The sequence below is a fragment of the Urocitellus parryii genome, chromosome 7, assembly GCF_045843805.1.
Source record: "Urocitellus parryii isolate mUroPar1 chromosome 7, mUroPar1.hap1, whole genome shotgun sequence".
NCBI classification, from domain to species: Eukaryota; Metazoa; Chordata; class Mammalia; order Rodentia; family Sciuridae; genus Urocitellus; species Urocitellus parryii.
This window is the reverse complement of record NC_135537.1, coordinates 120165970-120187603: the sequence shown is the minus strand read 5'-3', so window position 1 is coordinate 120187603 and position 21634 is coordinate 120165970. Positions and strand designations below refer to the sequence as shown.

The 21634-nt window shown below is 44.3% G+C and overlaps 1 protein-coding gene across 4 annotated transcripts in view; it reads left to right on the top strand.

Moving 5' to 3' along the window:
• The first annotated feature begins 376 nt into the window (after positions 1-376).
• Positions 377-21634, top strand: part of Epn2 (epsin 2) — an 87429-nt gene continuing 66171 nt past the window's right edge. For 3 of the 4 annotated variants that reach the window (XM_077800394.1, XM_026380327.2, XM_026380325.2), the window contains exon 1: positions 377-523. The gene's annotated coding sequence lies outside the window, so the exon portion shown is untranslated. Of the gene's footprint in view, positions 524-1789; positions 1843-21634 lie in introns of all 4 variants that reach the window. The other variant, XM_026380326.2, reaches the window with a different exon arrangement.

Here is a 21634-nt window from a genome sequence, read left to right as displayed (position 1 = left end):
TACGGGGCGGCGGGACTTCCCAGGTTCTGAGTGAAGACTGCAGAGGGTTTAGGTCTGGGTAGGAATTTGCCAGGGCTGGTGTTCGAGTCAGGGTTTTGGGGGGGGGGTCGTCTTTGGGATTCGGGCGAAAGTCGTGGGGCGCCGTGGGAGTGCGGGGCGGGCCGTGGTGGGTTCTGTGAGCACAAAACCAGGGGTGGCGCGTGAGTGGGCGGGACCTCCGCCCCGGCTCTGGCACGCCCGGCCACACGTGGGCTTAGCCCTCGGAGCGAGTGGGTGGGGCCTCTCGGTGGGGACGCCGGCGGGGTCTCAGGGGCGGGGCCTCGGCGGGCTCGGAGGGGCGGGGCCGCCGGGCGCGCGCACGCCGCCGGCGCGCCCCCTCCCGGCCGCCATGTTGGCTGGTGTGTGGGTGTCAAACCGAGCCAGACGCGGCTGCAGCGGTGGCTCCGCGGGTTCCGGTGGTTCCCGCCTCTCCAGCGCTGCCAGAGCTCCAGCCGCGTATTCGCAGCGGCCGGGAAGAGCGGAGGTGAGTGGGACCTGAGGGACTCAGGAGCTGGAGCGGGACCACAGGGTACGGGCCCTCCCTCGCCCAGGGCGCGGACGCCCCCAGAGCGCAGGCTGTCCCCAAGCTGGCAAGACCCCCCGAAGCATGCACCGCTGCCGCCGCCCCGGCTTCTTGACACCACTCCGGGCGGGACCGTCTTCTTTCTAAGTAGGCCCGCCCCACAAGCTGGAGCGTGGACCCCTCCTCATCTGGATCCCTCTTTCCGCTGCAGCCCCCCCCCCCCCCACCCCGGTTCCCTATCTGGAAGCTCTTCCTTTTATATTCTTGGGAGTCCGGGGCTTCCTTCCCTTCTCTTCAGATCTGGGAGCTCTCTTGGGTTTGGAACAACCCCGCCCCTCTCCCCAGAGCACATTCCTCTCCTCTCTGGGGCCAGGCAAGTCCCTTCCTCCGGAGCCCAGCCAGGTCTCCCTCCCGCCTCCAGGCAGAGCACAGCCCGGCCTCCCTCTAGGAATCGGGGGGAGGGTCCCCTTCTCTGTCCAGGATCCCGGCTCATATCCTTCTCTTGCTGGCTGGAGCGGGGCGGGGGGCCCTTTCCTTCCCGGAGGACTAGGTTTCCCCCTCCCCAGCCCCCACTCGCACAGCACAGAGGGGACGGGGGCGGCAGAGCCAAGCTCCAGCTGCCTTTTGTTCCGCGTGGGATGGCAGAGACCTGGCCCCGGCGGTCTTCCTCGGCTAATCGGGGTGGGTGAATGGTGCGTGGGGGCCAGCCATCTCTTTTCCCTTGGGGTGGCTCCCTGGGAGCAGGAGTCCAGCGCGTTGGGAGAGGCAGGCCTTTCCTAGAGGAGTCCATGCCAACAGGTTTTTGTTTTCGACCTGAAGTTGGCCCAGTGGCTTTGCAGGGGGGGAGCTTAAGCTCCCTAGATACCCCAGCAGAGCCTGTGAAAGTTCATTCCATGACCCCTGACTGAGTCCGCAGGTCCCTTCACTGTGTGCTGCCTTGGGGACGCATTTGAAATCTGTGTTAAAAAGAAGAGAGGGCTTAAAAACCCTCACTGGGTTTCTGATGGAAGAAACTGAGGCCCAGATATACAGTGATTTGCCCAAGGGCACACAGCGATGCTGTGTCAGTGCCAGAGCTGGAAGCTAGCTCCTCATGACAATTAAGAAAATTTTAGAGATTTTAGACTCCCCCCCCCCATCCCACCGCCTGCCTTTTATTTTTAACATTCGCACAAGAAAATGTGCAGGAAAAGATGAGAGGTATGAATGCTTTCTTTCCACTTGCAGAAAATACCCTGTGAAAGAAGAGTTGGAAGAGGGGATTGAAATGTTTGAAAAAGGTGAATTTTAATTGTCTACACCCCTCCATTATATAATGTAACGAAGATTTGGCATCTTGTAGTTCTAGAGATGGAATGATAGGTACTGACAGAATCATATACTGAATCCTGCACAGTAGTGATTGAGTTTGCACTGATAATTAAGTTTTCATCTGTATTTAAATAAACATCAAAACGAACTACAATTAGTTTCTGAATGGTACTTGTTTAGTTGCTTGTGTTTGGGACAAATGATTGTGTTGGTGAAATACAACTAGATGTCAGCTTTTACTTGTCAGCATTTTTACTTTGACATTGTCAAAGTTTGTTTCCTTATTTTAAAAGTGGGCTGGTTATCTTTATCAGTCTGCCTGGGCATTGGCTATTAAAAAGTTTGGTAAGCTGGGCAAATTGATGTACACCTGCTGCTGGGGAGGCTGAGGTAGGAAGGATCCAAGTTTGAGGCCAGCCTCAGCAATTTAGCAAGACCTTGTCTCAAAATAAAAAAATTAAGAAGGGGTGGGGATGTAGCTAGTTGTAGAGTGCCTCTGGGTTTAATCCCCAGAACAACAACAACAACAACTACAATCTATAAAGAGTTTGGTAAAGTATAAATTATTCTAAGGCATGATTCAGGCTGCCTGCATCCTACAAGCCCCGGGACCCAGAGCAAGTCCTATGGGATGTACCTGTCTCTCCTGAGGCTTTTTGCCTCCCTGAACCCTGTGCTGGAGGGATGAGTAGCTCTATGGGCACTCTCTTCCACCAAGCATTTGAGGTGTGAGGAAATGTGAAACTTTTATGTGATAATACTAGCATGGTTAGCAGTCTTGAAAAGTGACCCATCCTTTAGAAAGTGTAGAAATATGGTTGCCTCTTATGTAACCTTCTTTCATAATGAGACATGGATTTCCCAAGAATGAAGATTCCTGCAAAAGTAGTTGAAAAGTTGTTGGGACACTGATTTATTTTAATGTTTTGGCTTTCCTAAAAGTTAAAGGGTCTTTTGTTTTTTTTGAAAATATATTAGGAGGACTTGTAACTTTCAGTTCTTTGTGGACTAAAGTGCTAAGAGAGTGAATTCCATGAAGAACCATGGAATTGTCATTGTCATGCTTTTGGGATGCGCCAGAAATGTTTCTAAGTGTTTTGGCAGTTCTCATTCCTTCCCAGAGCCTTTCTCTCATGTTGATGGGGTATGAATAATTATTTAGTGCCATCAATACCTGGTGATCTGAGCCTTGGGGAAGTCAAAGAGCTTGGATTTAGCGGTTTGAGATTGGAGAGGATGTGAGGAATTGTAGTTCTACTTCCATTTGTCTGTTGAACTTTTAACTCATACGTTCAGTTCAAACAAACCTCTCTATCAAGCCTTTGCCAGTGAACTCCACTGGTATTTGGGTCCCTCTCCTCTGCTCTCCTAGACTCCTCACCCCACATAGTGTTGGAGCACTTTGCACCTTTGTGTCTGAGGCATTTGTGATACTGTGACATCTTTGAAGCCAGTGGTTGCCCTCTCTTTCCTTTACTTCTGTAGGGTCTGGATCAGCCTGTGACATATGGCAAGTGCTTAGTAAAAGTCTGTTACAAGTAGTCCTTGGGGCAGGGGAACACATTTTTATTAATCCCTTCTGCAGGCTCCACTATTGTTTTGTTTTTGCATAAACCACTACAGTTGGTCCAGCAGTCATGTATCAGTCACACATTCCCCTTCTACAGATGAGTTAACTGAGACCCAGTGGGCTTAAGTCATGTGCCCTAGATCACATGGCCAGTGACAGGACTGGCATTTGAACAGGTGTGTTGGACTCAAGAATATTATTATACCTGTGCCCTCAATTGAGAAACCCAGTCTCAGGGAAGAAGTGATGTACTGCAAGTAATGCAGGATGTTATAATTGAAATTCTCACATTTTGTTTTTGTCAGATGCATTTGTGAAATGACCATGTCCATCTGTTGTGTTTTTAAAAATTGACAAGCTTTTTGATAGTCTGTGGAGTTTTCTTTATTTCTCTCTCTCTCTCTCTCTCTTTTTTTTTTCTTTTTCTTTTTTTGGTACTGAGGATAAAACCCAGGGTGCTGTACTGCTGAGCTATATCTCTAGCCCTTTTTATTTTTATTTTTTGAGACAGTGTCTCACTAAGTTGCTGAGACTGGCCTTAAACTTGTGATCCTTCTGCCTCACTCCTGAGTTGTGGAGATTGCAGACATTTATGTGCCACTGTGCCCAGCAGAATTTTATTTCTTAATTAGCTTGTTCCATGGTGTCTAAAAGAGAAATTTAGAAAAACAAATACTTTGACATGAGTGTATGTGAAAGTAAGTGTGTATTGAATATTGCTTCCATCTATGGATGTGTTTGCTCATACTTATTTCCAGATAAGTGATTAAGTCTTCTTGCATTGTATAAGTTTTCAAAGCTGTTTCAGCAGCCTTTAAAAGAAAGCAACAGCAAAACAAACAAAAAAACTCCCTATGATTTCACATCAGCATTTAGCATAGATATTACCATCCATCTGTGAGTGGCAAAACTGAGACTCAGAAAGATTAAGTAATGTAGGAAGACCTGCTGGGCATAACCAAGGATTCAAATGAGGTCTGTATGATTCCCAGACCTGGGTCCCTTTCTATTCTAGTAGTTCCTGTAGAAACTGCCATAGAATAATGACTGTTCATTTATATTATAGGATAAATCTGATCTGGAAATCACCATCATATTTTCTCAGAAGATTGGGAATTGTGAATGAGATTTCTGGCTTTCTCCTAACATTAGGATCTATGAAAGCACTGCAGTTTGAATGTCAGTAATTTAATGGGCCACTTTATCAGACGGACTCTAGATTAGAATTTGATTGGGGTGGGGGGAAGCCTCCTTTTTTGAACCAGATTTGCAGCATTGTTACAATGTTCTCTATATGCATTAGATTCTTTGGGTGACTCATCCCCAGTGCTTCCAGGTACTGGAGCCTGCTTTGTGCACAAAGGCCTTTGGCTGGTTCCATTTCCTGTTGGTCCTGGTCTAGGCAGTGTGTATAGCAGCACTTTAAAGCCTATTCTAGACACAGAACAGGTAACTTAATTCTATTCAAAGCAGTGTAAGGAATTGGGCACACAGAGGGCTGAAATATAAGGGACTCCTATCTCCTGTTCATGTAGCCCAGTTGATCAATAGAGCAGGGGAAAATAGGCTCATCCTGGGGAATGGCTGGCCATCTAGGGCTAATGCATGGTGTAGATTTAAAGTCATTTATAATTAATCGCTTCTAAGTGCAAGACTGCATCTTTCCTCTTGCTCCCACTGCTTTTTGGTATTGTCGTTGTCACAACATGGCAGTTTTGTATCTGAGAGCACCAAATGGCACCACAGTTTGTCTACAAAGGCCAATGTGGCAGATGGCTTTGAAATCAGATATGGGTACTAGGGGGCCTTTTGGCTAGGTGACTTGTGGCACTTCGATCATTGAAGTTTGGTTTCCTCATCTATAAAGTGAGGCTGGCAATGACCACTTCATGGAATAGACTTGCTGTGTTTCTCAGACTGTAGTGTGCATCAGAATCACCCAAAGGCTGGCTGGGTCAACACATTGCTGGGCTCTACTGCAGTGTTTCCATATAGTATGTGATGCCTTGGAGTGTGTGTTTTTAACTAGTTTCCAAGTGCTGCTGATCCTTGGAAAGGATCAGACTTGGGAACTCTGGCCTGAGGACTGACGAAGCAGGCACTTGGGTGTCTAGCACCAACCAGTAGTGCAGAGGAAATGCAAAATGACACTTTTCTACTTCTGAAATGCTTCTAAATATTCACTCTGAAGATGGTGGTGTGACTTGGAAAGGAAATTTGGGTTCTCAGAGAGATGTTTTCACTTTGTTATTTCTTGATTGTAACTTGGGACTGTGGTCACAGGCATTATTAAGCATTATGTACATTAGTTGGAACGCTTTCCTTAAAGAAGGGAATGTCGGTGGCCTACCAAAAGGCAGTTAGCCTTTCTGTTGGAAAAGCAGGTTCATCAAACCTACACATCTGGCAATATGTTCGCTATTGAGGCTTTTTAGAAATGCAGCTTGGAGAGAGGTTAGGGAAAATGGTGGTGGTGATGCTTCTGAGCAGAATCTCATGGGGCCATTAGTGATGGGCTATTGGTGTTTAATGGAAAGTCACTCCTAACAATTCCGATTGATTTAATATTTTTTGATGTTTAGAGTTTGGGAAAAAATATACCTTTTGCCTAGTAGTAGTTAGCTTATCCTTCAAAAACAAACATTGGGGGTGGTATGCGTGTGAGCTCTGTTGGTTTTTTAATGTCTTCTGTGTGCTAGGCCCTAGTTATGCCTTTTATGCACAGTATCTCTGCCTGTCCTGTAAAGCCTATCAAGTTTCTCTTTTTGCATTTGTGGCCCCAGGCCACACAGCCTTTGAGTGCTCCAGTTAGTATCAGTGCCCTACCTGTGTCAGACACAGAACCACATCATTTCCACTCCTTCACTCTGTATTGTGCTCCCATTATCTCACTTCACCCTCATAGCAGCCTTCATAAGTAGGAATTTCACAGATGAGCCTGCTGAGATTTTGAGGGGGTGAGTTTGGCCATGTGCACCTACCCAAGTGACTCACAGGACCTGAATTCAGTCCTATACCTGTCTCATTTTGGAGCTTTATGAAGTCATTTCTATGACAACAGCTCACCTCCCTGTCCAGGATCACAGAAGTAAATTCAGAGATGCTCAGCAGCCTGGATGTGTGCAACAGGGACCTGAGGGTAATCCAGCTGGGTTGACTGGGAGGAACTCTGTGTGGGCTGGTAAGGGTTTTTGTGTTTGCAAAGCTGTGTTAAAATAATTGTCTAAATTGCTCTTTGAGGGAAGGGGACTTTTCTTTTTTCTTGGTAAGCCTGAAGCTCTGTACACTGGTTCTGTAAACATTACACATGGGTACCAAAGGACTAAAATAATGCTCTGGTAATGCTGTTGTTAAAAGGGTGATCAAATTCATGCAGAAGAACTTGGTGTGCTTAAAAAGTTCCATGTAAATAAAAATATAAAGAATCCCCTTCCTTGGTAGGCAGTTACCACATGTGTTCTAGCCAGTGGGTAGTTTTCTCAGCAGTGTCCTAAGGAGGCTATGGTGTGGGCACTTTTCCAAGATTTGAAAACTGCCTGCAGCTCTTGATCCAAGGATGGTAGATAGCTTTGTGTTGGTGCCTGTCCTGCACTTGTGAGAGGCTCTGGAGATTTGGATTAGTTTGTTGTTTTGTAAACTCTAGGACTCTGAAGTGAATAAATCAGTGTGAGCAGAATGTTGCTGTTAAATGATAGCCCCATCCCCCACTCCAGCAGTCATAGCAGTATAAAGGAATGCTGACAGGCTAAATGTGATTCCCATTTTTTTCTTGAAAGCAGGTCCTCCCTGTGTGCCTGTTTGATACCAGAGCTGTTCTGGGATATAGTGACTCTACTTTGGGTCAAAAATTTGAAAAACCATGTCAGAAAAGAATTTTTATACTACTTTACAAGAGGTAGCCAGGAGACGTAGAAGTATAGGCATTTCAAGGACAGTTTTGTGACAGTAGGGCAGGATATCTGAGGTCAGTGTCAGCCTGGAAAATTTGTAATACATGGCCTTTGGAGTCAAATTGCTGGGTGTAAATGAAAAACCATGTTTCTGACCACTAGGAGCTTAGTCTAATTGAGAAGACAAAATTAAAATTTGTGAGACAGAAACTAGCAATGTGTTGAGCTGTGAGTTTGATTCTTTGTCAGGAGGCCAAGAATGGAGAAAAAATCTGGAAGAGTAAAGGAGAAGGTAGGATTTAAGTTGAGTCTTGAAGGAGAAGGAAAGGGAAAGAGGCAGATAGGAAGGCATTTTAGATCCAGGAACAGCAGGAGGCAAAGCTTGAGGTGAGCTTGCGCATGGTGCAGGTGGTGGTGTGTTTCTCTATCCATCCACCGGCATGTGTGCAAGCTCCTGAAGCAGCTCTGCCTGGTAGTAATATGCTTTCTGAGTGCAGTGAAGACTGAGATGGCCACCAGCTCTGATGTGGCAGCAACCTTGGGGGTTTTGTTTTGTTGGCAGTAGATAGTTTGGTAGTTCTTGAGTGTGTGCCACCTCTAGTGTTTGAGGAAGGGTCCTCTGGCAGGCCCAGTGGAGTGGAGTACTTCCTATGAGTGAGAGTCTGACTAGATTCAGATTCCATGATAGGGTGTGCAGGGAGGCCAGAATCCAGCTTTGTTTGGGGAGAGGTGAGGACCTCAGTGCAGGCTGGGAAATTTGGATTTGACACATTGGGAGCCTGCAGATCTTATCTCTGGTTTGCACCTGCAAACCACATGGCCTGGAAAGCTTTTTAAAAATGCTCCATGGAGCCCCACCCCGGACCAATCAAGGTGGAGCCAGTAATTTTTAGAAGTGCCCCAGACAAATCTAATGGTCTGTGTGGGTTGAGAAGCAGAATCTGTGTGCTCAGGGGAGCCTCTGGGAATGTCAGAGATTGGAATGTGGGAGTAAATGGAGCCAGAGAGGAGGAAGCTTTTGCAGTAATGAGTTGTGGATGCTGGGGCTCTGAGTTGTCTTGGAGTAACTGTGGATGGGTTCAGAAAGGAGGAGGGAGGGCCACCAAGGAGGTGGGATCTGGCTAGAGCCAGACTTTGAGCCAACTTTGAGGGATTGAACCCAGGGGAGCTTAACCACTGAGCCATATCCCCAGTCCTTTTCATTTTTTATTTTTTAAAAATTTACTTGTAGATGGACATAATACCTTTATTTTGTTTATTTCCACAGTGCCTCACGCATGCTAGGCAAACGCTCTACTACTGAGCCGCAACCCCAGCCCTCATTTTTTTATTTTGAGACAGGTTCTTACTAAATTGCTTAGGGCCTCCTTAAACTACTGAGACTGGCCTTGAACTTGCAATCAATCCCAGACTTTGAGCCAACTCTGAGCCAGCTTTGGAGGAGGGGGTCAGTTTAGTGGCCTGTAAAGAAGGCCAGAGAGAGCAGGAGGAGAGATTGTGAGCCACCTGTTTGGTAATCCTTTCTACCTGAGCCCTAGGCATGGAGCAGGCAGAGCAGGTTCTTATCTGTTCCTTCAAGCTTGCCAGCCAGGTTCCTTCCCACACCCTGAATTATAATGACCATAGCAAGCAATGCTTGTAAAATTAAAAAACTGCGTTTCTTTAAGGTAATTTTATTAAAGATGGTTGTATTATAGAGTTCTTAATTCAGATAGATTCACTTTACTAGATAAAGGTTGGAAATGAGGTTTTACCTGGTACATTTAATACATGTAATAAGGTCATGCATGGGATTTTTTTGGGAAAAAAATCATTCATAGTCCAATTCAGTTTATTTACTATTTCATGCTTATTGAGCACATATATATTATGTGTACCAGGTTGGGATATGTGAATGAATAAGATGTAAGTACTGCCTTCAGATAGCTTTGGGTCTGTAAGAGGGTGTCTCCTGATGTAAGGACAGGTAACATTATCCCTAGGAGAGAGAGAGGTGCTTGTAGAGAAGTTTAGGAACTAGTATCTGACACTAAGGATGGAGTCTGGGAATCAGAGAAGGCTTCAGGGGAAATGATCTGGAAGTTGAATCTTGAAGGAAAGCTGCGCACAGTGGTGCATGCCTGTAATCCCAGGGACTGTGAGGCTGAGGCAGGATTGTAAATTCGAGGCCAGTTTTAGCAATTTAACAAGGCCCTAAGCAATTTAGTAAGAACCTGTCTCAAGATAAAAAAATGAAAAGGGCTGGGGATATTGGTTAAGCTCCCCTGGGTTCAATCCCTCATACATCCCTGCCCCCCCCCAAAAAAAAAATCTTGAAGGAAAAGTGGAGGAGAAATTTGAAATGAGAATAGAGGAACCCAGGTCATTGGTGTTGTGTGGTGCAGAGACCTGGAGGCCTGCTATCCAGCCTGGGCTGATTTAGGAGGAGAAAGTGCTGGACATGTGACAGAGGCCCAGGAGTGGGCTGACCAGGCTGTTCAGGCAGGACTGGTGAGAGCTGGGTGAGATTTGTGGTCCATGTTTTCACACGGTCATTTGGTGGTGAATGGGAAGAGTTGCAGGTCCTCCACCAGGCTCCTAAGCAGAGCAGCTCTGCTCTGATGAAGGTGGGGAACTCAAAAGAGCTTTAGAAAGTGTTTCTGTATGGTTTGTAAACAGCCAAAGTGGCCTCCTTGCTGAGGGTACTGGGGAGCCAGGATGAGCAGAGTGCCCTTTGGGTGGCTGGGAGGGAGGTGCTGAGGCTTCTTTCAGAAGACCTGAACAGCCCTTCTGCAGTGAGGAGGGTGGAGTTGAGAGAAGTTCCTGTCCCACCCTGTCCTCCGGGCCAGTTTCTCTGGGCCTGGTGACGCCTCTGGGATTTGCTTCAGTGAACCAAACCCTTGGGACTAAAACTCCTCTGTTTTCCAGAACTCCCTGGAGAATTTTGTGACCAAGGTAAAGATAAGGGAATGCATGTCAGAGAGCCACTGTTCCTGCTTGTGCTGAGGAGATGGTCCCAGCCCTTAACTTTCCTCTGTCTGGATTGGAAAAAAGGTGTCTTTTGGTGAATCTAGACCACAGAGGTGTCTTGTTTGCCTGTATGTACTGCATCTCTTTTTAAACAGTGCTGTCTTCATTTCCTATGGCTACTGTAACATGCTTTTGTATAGGGTAGAGGAGGCTAAGATCATGCTGTCATCAATGGCTGCATTCCTTCTGGAGGTTCTAGGGGAGAATCTATCTCCTTGCCTTTTCCAGCTTCTAGACCTTCTGTATTTCTTGGTTTATGCCCCTTTTGTCCTCACAGCTCGTTTTTACTGTCCTGTCTTTCTCATGGCATCACTCTGATTCTTCTGTCTCCCAATTCCACTTTGAAATTCTCTCGTGATTACATTGGGTCCACTGGGTTTTCCAGGATACTTTCCCTATTTTCAAGTCAGCTGATTAGAAATTTGTAATTCTGTCTGCTACCTTAGTTCCTCCTTTGCCTTGTAACCTAAAATATCCTCAGCTTCCAGGATTAGGATGTGGACATCTTTGAGAGGTCATCATTTGCCTACTGTACTTGCCAACATGAAAATCAGGAGATCTCGCATAGCTATCCACTCTTGCGGTTTCATAGACAAATCAGAACACTTGGCAGCTGGGGGCTGCACTGTTGCCTGGTAACAGTGGGTTGGAGCCAGTGTTGGCGCCATTTCTAGATGGGTCTTGTGTGTGCTAGTTCTCTGTGGGCCCCAGCCCTCCTCCTGGTGCCCACTCATTTCCTTTAGTTTTCTGGTCTTCACTCTGGGGAGAAAGGAACTTACAGAGTTCAGTTGTGGCAGGGTCCCATGTTCAGGACAATTGAGTTCTCCACCTTCCGGTTTGGTGCCCTCCTTCTCTCCCCCACTATCTCATCCCCACTGATACCCCTTCTTCTGCCTCTGCCTGGCAATACCATCTCCTTTCTTGACCAAGGGCTTTATGCTCCACAGCATCTCTGTTGCTATTTTAGGTAGTATTGTTTGTGCCATGACTCCTGGTCTCCTGGTTCTCTCCTATTTTGGCATCCAACTCTAGTTCATTCTGGTACCTTCTGCTCTGTCTTGCATTGGAGTTTGTAACAAGCAAGTCTTTAAATGTAACTTTAGAGCCAAAACCATCAAAAGAATGACATAACAAGCATGTAGTTAAACATCTCTCTGCATGCACTCTCCTGGACACTGGGAATGCAACAGAAAACAAGGTAGAAACTCCCTGTCTGCCTCCTCTGCAAGTCTGGTCCTAGTAGAGGGATAGGGAGAACCAAGTGAAATGGCAAGTACATTGTCTACTTCCTGTTGCATCTAGGAGTCTCTGCTTCTTTCAGTCCTGAGTCTGGAGGTAAACTCTGTTTGCACTGGGTTAAAGGTATTTTGCTGAAAGATCCAGTGTCGTTTCTAGACGTTGCCTGGACCCAGCTGATAGTTGAATTTTCATCAGGCATCTCAGAGGCCTGGGTATCAGGTTAGTTTGCAGCGTGAAGTTCCAAGCCAAACTCTCAGAACTGCTGTTTGGTGGTATGAACTAGGGTTCTGGTTATAAGGAACCCTTTGTATGATCTCCTGTGGAGGGATCTGCCGTACTGGAGTCCAGGAGGGATTGTTACCGTCATGGAACAGAACTGGGTTTGGTAGGGTGTTTTCTATTCAGGGCATTGATTTCAGGAGAGTTAGTGGGCAGCTGTTAATAGTAGCTGGATGCTGACAGGTCGATACCCTTCTCAAGGCTGATTTTGTGGAACCATCTATATTCTGAAAGACATGATAAAAGTGGCCCATGCCACAACTTGGGTAGTTATAGTTATGGAACTGGGGTGGGTCATACTCTGCTATACCGTGCTGTATGTTCTCTTTTTGGAGGGCCTGAGGGAGCATTCATCTAAGGTCCCAGACAAGGGAAATCTCTTGAATCTGGTTTATCCGTTGTAGACAATGTGAATCCTTTTCACTTTAACTACCAGGAACCTCAACTCCGAACCAGTCATTTATCTATTCCAGCTGTAGTGTGACCTGAAGTTTGGCTTTCTGGCCCAACTTTTGTCTTTTCCTCACTTCCCTGTTGCTTGGGTTCTTCATTTACTTGCTTATGTTCTCTGAATTTCTTTAAGCTAGTGATTGCCAACTATGGTTGTATTAATCAGCATGACCTGGGGAGTTTTTTTTTTTTTTTTTTTTTAAAGCACCAATGACTAATGCTTGGTCCCTACCTCCTCCTGTTTTGATCATTCTAGAATGGGGGCTGAGTATAAGTATGCTTCCAAAGTTCTCAAAGTTCACTCATCTGGCCTTGTTTTGAACTGTTCCTCTTAGGTTATTTTGAAAAGGTTGGAGTCTGGGAGAATAGCCAAACCAAAGGATAGTAGTCTGAGCCTCAGGGATGCTGAATAAAAAGGATTATATAATTTCCAGTGGCTTCCTTCCTATGGCACTGCAGGACAATGCTGAGATACTCTTCTCCTTGTCTATAACTGCTGGAGGCTCAGCTCACAGCATATTGGGTAGGAGCAATTCTTGAGATTCAGCTCTAAAGCCTTTGGGCCTGTCTTCCAGTGGTATGGCTTTTTAAACATTTTGGGCCATTCAGGACTCACTTCCCTTGCTTGGAGCCTAATTTATGCTTTATATCATTTAGTATAGGTTGTAATTATAAAGAAGACCTTTTATATAAAGAGAACGTTTAAAACACGGTCTTTGCATCTAATATAATTCCTCCTATGCTTTAAAAAAGGAAGAAAAAATCCTATTATCCCTCTTTTAAAGAAAAATAAGAAATTATGAAATAATGTGTGTTTTCTTTGTTCATTTAAAAGAATGTATTTTATCAGTATAAGAAAAAGGCAGGTAGCACAACAAATTACTATGTAACCTGATTGCAAAGTATTGAGTAGGTGTTCTTTAAACAAACTAAGTCCCTAATTCCTCTCTCCTCCAATCTCCATTTTCATTTAGTTCTTTTGCCTTTGAAGAAACATCTTGCTAACTTTATTTCTTCCCCACCATCTTATAATCACTAGTTTCTAAAGACTAGTTAAAGTCAGCTGTACTAAAAGAGATGATATGCAATATAGTATTTCTAGGCAGATTTCATTTTTTTTTTTGTGCTAAATGCCCTGAGATTATTAAGGATATCTGTTTTAATGGTGGAGAGGCAGGGAGGAACTTTAGCTTCTCTCCTTATCATAAGGGTCACTACTGTCATGCCATAACAAAAGACAGGTTTACAAGAGAAAAACAACTCCTTTCTATAATCATTGTTTTAAATGACAAGGGAGCCTTCATAATGACCGGCGTAAATGTCTATTTCATGCATAGGTTCTGTGAAGCAGAAACAGCTATGAGAAATGTGATTGGACAAAAAGGGTAGATCCCAATAGTAATAGATTGAGCTGGGAAACCTGACAAGATTCAGATTATTCTTGTCCTCTCAGTTGTAGTATTCCTTCTTTCACGTTTGGGATGAGACCTTTTGGAATAAGGGTGTTGTGATCTATTACTGGACAAAATAGGTCAGAGAATTTCTCTCCCCTCATCTACCACAAGGAATTGAATGTAAGGGCACTCTATCCCTGAGCTGCATCCTCAAGTACCCTGCTTTTTTTTTTTTTTTTTTTAAATTTTGATTCTGCTAAGTTGCGCAGGCTGGCCTAGAACTTGTGGTTCTCTGTTTCAGCCTTCTGAGTTGCTGGGATTACAGGTGTGTGCCATTGTTTCTGGCCAGATAATTCTTTATGGCCAGCATCTTATAATCACTAGACAGAGGGATGTGTTGACTGGGGAGGAGGCTAATCTTTCTAGTTTTTATGGCTGGCTTTGGGGAAAAAGGCTCTCTAGTTTCTCCGACCTGACTTGGGGAAGAGGAATCCTGATTTCCATAACTCACTCTGGGGGAAAAAGAGGGATGACAGGAAGATAGGAAAAGGTCAGAGAGATTTTGGTTCTGAGGCTTTCCAGTGTCTTTTGGTTCAAAGTACCCAGCATGCCAAAGTGCTATATTTTGGGGTATCATTCTTTGAGCCCAGTGATGGTCATCAGAAAATTTAGAAGTACATGTAAGTAGAAAGGACTAAACTACAACTTGGTCTTATAACTGTAATTACTATTGCTATTTTGGTTTATTTCCTTTACATTATTGGTGTTTGTTTTTTACTACCCCGAGGTCTTTGTGATCTATTTAACTGTCATGGCAAGGCTCAGAGTTTTCCCTTGAATGGCCTTGCTGGGAGAGGTCTGTCATCTTTTGTGATTTGTGTTCTTTCCAAGGAAGCTATTGCTCCCCACCTCCCATGCTCCAGGTGCTGGGGGATCTGCATTCTTCTTCAGGAGGCCTGGGGGAAGCTGTCTAGTAGGGGTGAGGCTTTGCTGGACTAAGAGAGTTTGATAAGTACCTGCGTGCAGGTGGAGGAGGGTGGAGGAATAAACACTGACCTGGGTGGGTGTTGGTACTGTGCAGAGACAGGGAGTGTGGAGGAAGAGCCTGTCTGGTGGAGAAGATGATTTCAGGGCTAGACAGTGGAACCAAAAAAGTGCCAGCACTGCCTATACTTTGAAGGCTTTCTTTTTTTTTTTCCTTATTTATTTATTTATTTATTTATTTTTATTGGTTGTTCACAACATTACTAAGCTCTTGACATATCATATTTCATACATTAGATTGAAGTGGGTTATGAACTCCCAATTTTACCCCAAATGCAGATTGCAGAATCACGTCGGTTACACATCCACAATTTTACATAATGCCCTTTTAATTGTTGTATTCTGCTACCTTTCCTATCCTCTACTATCCCCCCTCCCCTCCCCTCCCTGAAGGCTTTCAGAATGGGGCAGACCAACTCCTTGGTCAAAATCATTTAATGTTCTCTGGGCCTCAGTTTACCCACATTTTATATAAAAGAATGAATAGTCCTTCCCACATCCTTCTCAATACCAACAGGCTGTGGTCTATGTCTCCGAAGACCTTCCATTCCTAGATAAGGGCAGCATTCCAGCTGACAGCTGTCTGGTTTCTGGCAATATCTTTTCACTTTGTTAAAGTTGGGTTGGATTGATGATGAGATGTTGATGATGGATCAGCATGTTCTTTCCACACAGTTTATTGTCTCACTGTTCAGGAGCCTGCAGAAGAGAAAACAGGCTAGTTTCTCAGAAAATGTGTTTGCTTGGGGCTCAACAGATAAGTCTGAGGCAACCCAGAGAGCAGGAGCAGAACCTTAGTCAACCCACGTCACATTAGAGAGACCTATGATATGCTCTCATCTAGAAATTTTATTTTGGGGCCCTCGGCATTGACACTGTATGTGGGTAGTTGAACAGATTGAGAGTCCCTACAAGCAGGTCTTCCATATTGGAAAGGGTAGGTGCACTGCCCAAAGGGGTCAGGCCTACCTGGCCAATGAGTCACAGAACCAATCCCATTAGAAGATACAGATCTTTCCAAAAGGCTGTGGCCACCAGGAGGGTGGCAGCAAGCTCTTCTGTGTGCTTTGTGTTTAGCACAAGTGTGCATTTATTTGTATGCCACATTACATAACCAACTGGTGGAGATTTAAGAAAAAAAAAATTTTTTTTAACAAGGCTGGGGGTATAGCTAGCTCAGTGGTAGAGTATTTGCTAAAGCATGTGTGAGGCACTGGATTCCGACCCCAGCACCATGGAAGGAAAGGGAAGGGGCATTCTACCATTGAGCTACATCTCCAGCCCTTTTTTATTTTGAGTTGAGGGGTCTCATTGAGTTGCTAAGATTGGTTTTAAATTTCTGATTTTTTCTGAGATTGTAGACCTGTACCACCATGCTTGACTTTTTTTTTTTTTTAATTAGAAGAAAATCAGTTTAAAACTTGGAAAGGAGTGGGAAAAATGTTGTCTGCCTTAAAAGAAAAACAATCTGTAACACACTGGCTAGTGAATCAAGCTCTTAGAAATTTGAGATTTTTAAAACTGCCCTTTTTGTGAGGCCCATGGAAATACAATTTGGAATTGGTTGGTCTGAGGTTTTCTCCTTCTGGTGGATGATGTGGAAATACAGTTTTGCTGTTGTTTTTGTTGAATGTGAGAGTAGTTACTGGCTGATCTGGCATCTTGGAGCCTTGGGTCATTTCAGAGAGAAAGTTCCAGAAAATCTCATTCCAAGGGCCAACCAAAGCCTTTTATCTTTACAGCTTTTGTTTGCCTCTTCTGCACTTTTCTTATTACCTGATTTAATGAAGGCCAGGTTTGCAAGGCTCTGGGAGAAAAACTGAGTCAGAGGGGTGGGAAAATCATGGAATGGTGACCCCTCATCCCTGCATACCCAGGGGAAAGGCCCAAGTCCTCTTCATAGGCATTCAGGGCTTATTCTGATTTGGTCTCTCTTCCCTTTCAGCTTTACCTCTTGCTGTCTTTTACTTTTCACTCTTTCCCCAGCCAAGCTATGTCCTGAGCCACCTATTTTGTTTGGAATGTGCTTTGCCCATGGCTCATCTACATTGTTGGGCTCCTCAAATGCTCCACACAAATGCTGGCCAGCTGCTGTCCCATGCCCTTGTTATCATCTGTTTCATTGCTGTGTGTGGTGTCACTTGAGCTCTTGCAGATATAGGCTGTGTCTGATGAATCTGCATCCTCCAGCATCATGCCCAGAGGCTGGCAGGACTGGTGCTGGGGAAGGGACTGCTGCATGAATTGCTGCTTGGAGGGCTGTTATTGCCTGGCTTGACCTTGCCACCTTATGGTGGAGGCACAGACTTGCTCAGGGCCACACTGGGTGGCCCATGGGAGAGGAAAAGCTCATATCAGAGTGGATGGTAGGTTGGATGTGGATATTGATAGTGGGGGAAGTCACTGAGATGGGAAACATGGAGGGGAGTCCCAGAAAGAAAGGGACAGCTGCAGGAAGACCTGGGGTCCTTCTCCTCTGGTTGACAGTGGTTGGTTTCTTGGCTCTCACACAGGTGAATACAGAAAGATACAGGTGGGCTTTGGCTGGTGTTCACTCATGGGCTGCTGTTGACCAAAAGGCTTTCATGATTTTGTAATTCTGGGATAGATGTAAATATAAATATTTATATTTATGTATTTATATATCTATTTATAATATATATATATATATATATATATAAATAGATATATAAATAAAAATATATATTGTAAGGATGGATTTTTTTTTAAGATGAAAAACTCATTTGAATAGGCAAGATATTAGGCTTGGTACGCATATCCATAACCTCAGCTCCTTGGGTGGCTGAGACAGGAGGATTGAAAGTTCAAGGCCAGTCTGGACAACTTAATGAGACCCTGTTTAAAAAAAAAACAGGGGAGTGGGCTGGGGCTGTAGCTCAGTGGCAGAGCACTTGCCTCTCATGTGTGAGGCACTGGGTTCTCTTCCTAGCACTACATAAAAATAAACAAATGAAGGCATCCTGTCCATTTACAGCTACAAAAATTTTTTTTTAAAAAGAGGAGGGGGAGGCCAGGCTTGTGGCTCAGAGGGCAGAGTGCTTGCCTAGCATGCATGAGGCCCTGAGTTCGATCCCCGGCACCACATAAAAATACACAAATAAAATAAATGTATTTAAAAAAAAAGAGGAAGGGGGTGCTGGGGTTGTGGCTAAGCGGTAGAGCACTCGCCTAGCGTGTGCGAGGCCCTGGGTTTGATCCTCAGCACCACATAAAAATAAATAAATAAAACAAAGATCTTGTGTCCAACTAAAAAATACATAAAAAAAAGAGGACAGGGAAGGGTCTGGGGAGGTAGCTCAGTGGTAGAGCACCCCTGGGTTCAATCTCTAATAACTCAAAAAATTAAGTAAAATGAAAGGATCTTAAAATTTACATTGGAAAATATTACCCTTCACCTTTATGTGTCTGTGTGTGTGTGTGTATATACACACACACACACACACAATATACACACACACACACACACACACACACACATATTTTGGTGGTAGGTGAACACAATACCTTTATTTTAATGTGGTGCTGAGGATCGCACCCAGTGCCTCATGCATGCTAGGCAAGTGTTCTACCACTGAGTCATAACCCAGCCCCCCCTTGCTCTCACTTTTGATCTTGTCTGCTCTGTCTCCCTTTCTTCTTAATAATCATCTTTGCAGTTTGAATATTCTTCCAGTGTTTCTTTGCTAATACAAATGCAAATATAAGATAGCTTTTATTTAATAAATAAAATACAGGCTCACCTATATATAGTGCATACACTTCTATTTTTTTTTAATATTTTATCTGTATACTACAGATTTTCTCATCAGTATATGAAGGATCATTGTCATTCTCTTCAATATAGTATTGTGAAGTTGTTTCTTTTTGAAATTTTTAAAAAGTTAATATAAATAAATAAAGGTGTCCGGGTCATTTTCGTCATGCTGTTTCATGACATACCTGCAGTGCATTGTCTTCCCATGTGCAGTCATTTCTCATGTGTGCAGGTGTTCCACAGGGACATTAAAGAGTCAGAGGGAAGACAGTTTGTCATTTTGACAGATTTTCCCCTCCATAGCGGTTGCTCCATGTTGTCCTCTTACCAGCAGTGTAGATGACTGTCTCCCCACAGCCTTGCTAACAGCAGGTGTACTCAAATGTTTGGATTCCTGCTAATCTGACAGGTAAATAGTATCTCAATATAATTTTAATTTGCATTTTCTTAAGTGTGAGCTGATCATGCTGTCATATGTTTAAGGACCATTTCTATTTTTTTGTGAACAGCTCTGTTCCCATTTTTCTCTTGGGTTCTCTTTATAATTTTGGAAGGTTGGTTCATTGTATTATGAGTTGTAAATATTTTTTCGGGCTTGAGCCAGAATTCTTTTTGTAACACCTTCCTCCCCATCTCCTTGGGTTTAAATCAGACCATGGCTTTGGGGACAGAGCCTAGTTGGTTCCTATTGGGACAGAACCACAATCTTGGGTTCCTTCCAGAAATTTATGTTAATCAGCTACAGGCTCATTTTGAACATGAATGTGATAGTATAGGCATGCTTGAGTCAGGTCTGGCTGGATTTCATAACCCTGAGAGAAAGAATATCAGTTTCTAGTTGTGGGACATGATGTGCATGACTAATTCCAGCCACTGTGGAGGCTGAGGCAGGAGGATCACACATTCAGGATCACAAGTTTGAGGCCAGCCTCAGCAACTTAGTGAGACCCTGTCACAAAATCAAAAAGATAAAAAAAGACTGGGGCTGTTACTCAGTTGTAGGGCACTCCTGTGTTTAATCTCCAATATGTGAAACAAGCAGACTAACTAGTGGCCTGGCACAGTGTGGATTATTTCTCCCTGGTGCCGTGTGTTCAGGATACTTTGCTTTATGATGATGGAGATGTAAACTTCTTTCATTCTGTTTTTTCTTTTTTTGGTTAAGTGTTTTATTGTTACATGATTTATGTTTCATGCAATAAAGTTCACCCATTTGAAGCGTGCAAACGGTATTTAGTAGTGTAAATGGTTCAGTGGTTTTAGTATAGAGTTGTGCAACCATTAGCACAATATTATTGTAGAATATTTCATCACCCCAAAAAAGAAACCTTGTATCTCGTAAGCAGTCATTCTTCCTTCCACTTCTCCCTGTCCCCTGGCAACTGTCAGGCTACTTTGTTTTCCTGTGGATTTGTCTTTTCTGAATGTTCATGTAAGTAGATTCATAATATGTGGCCTTTCAGGTTTGACTTCTTCTATTCAGCATCACATTTCAGCGTTCATCCATGTTGTAGCAAGTATCAGGACTTCATTCCTTTCTTAAAGCTAAATAGTAATCCACCATAAGGCTAGACCACTTTTCTTTATTGTATATGTACATGGTGAACAAGTCTGTGTGTGGTTGTGCCTTCCTTTCTCTGGGCAGATGAGGAAGCTCCATGTTGACACAGGCATCCACTGTCACCTCCATGGTGGGAAGGGAATGTGGAGAATGGCACCTTCCCTTTTATGTTTGATAGAGAATGACACACCTTACTTCTCTCTCATCTTATTGTCTAGTCCAGTGCCATGACTGACTTCAGAGGGGTTGGGAAAACTGTTGACGGCCCTAAAGGAAGTGAGCTGGAAATTCAAGGTGAAGAGAACTAATACAGGCTGGGGCTGTAGCTCAGTGGTAGAGCACATGCCTCCCATATGTGAGGCCCTGAGTTTGATCCTCAGCACCACATCAAAATAAATAAATAAAAATAAATATACTGTGTCCATCTACCACTAAAAAAAAAAAGAACTAATACTTGGGGCTGGGGTTGTGGCTTGGGTAGGGTCCTCACCTAGCGCTGGTGAAGCACTGGGTTTGATCACCTAGCGCTGGTGAAGCACTGGGTTTGATCCTCAGCAGAAAAAAAAAATAAATAAATAAAAAGGCATTGTGTCCACCTACCACTAAAAAATATATATGTATATGTACACACACACACACACACACACACACACACACACACCAAAAAAGAAAGAGAACTAATATTCTAGAAGAGAAGGGACATTTCCAGGCCCAGAATGACTTGTTCTGTGTACACAGGTCACTCTGGAAAAGGTTCATTAGTAAAATTGGGGTTCCAGGACAGATATTACATGGGTTGACTGACCTTGAAAGCTGCTTAGTGAGAAGACTTTATTTTTATTTATTTATTTATTTTTTAAGTTTTTTTTTTTTTAAGGTGGACACAATATCTTAATTTTACATTTATGTGGTGCTGAGGATTGAACCCAGTGCCTCGTGCATGCTAGGCGAGCACTCTACCACTGAGCTACAACCTTAGCCCCGGTGAGAAGACTTTATATCTGCCAAGGTTCATCCTAGGTGAGTATGATGATCTGGAGCAGAGAAGGGCAGCCACATGGAAGTAATACTATACTGGACTGAGGTTGAGGATTGGGCCATTTTGCATTTTTATTGGAGGCCATGTGACTTAGTAGAGCCCAGAACCTCATCCTAGCTCTGTGGTTTGTCTCTTCTCTCTTCACTTATAAAATGCTTCACCAAGAGAACTATAGCAAGACTGATGCTGTGAGCCACCTGGGCCAGTGCTGACCACTCAGAGGATTACAGCTCTAACCTTGGTATATTTCACCAGCCACAGTGGAGCCTTTGGGCACTGCATGACTAGGCCTGGACAGTCTGGTTCTTTTGGGCTGGTTATCTCCTTGGTGGCTGAAGGAGGAGGGGACAGCTGGAGGTGCCGGAGGTGGGGTGGGGTGTTGGTGGCAGCCATGTGGCCAGTGCATATTTCAAGGGCAAGTGAACAGTTCTTCCTCGGTCTCTCAGCACAAGACGTTTCTAAAGGAGAACATTTTCTGGGCATGGGAACAACTGGGCAGATCCCCATGATG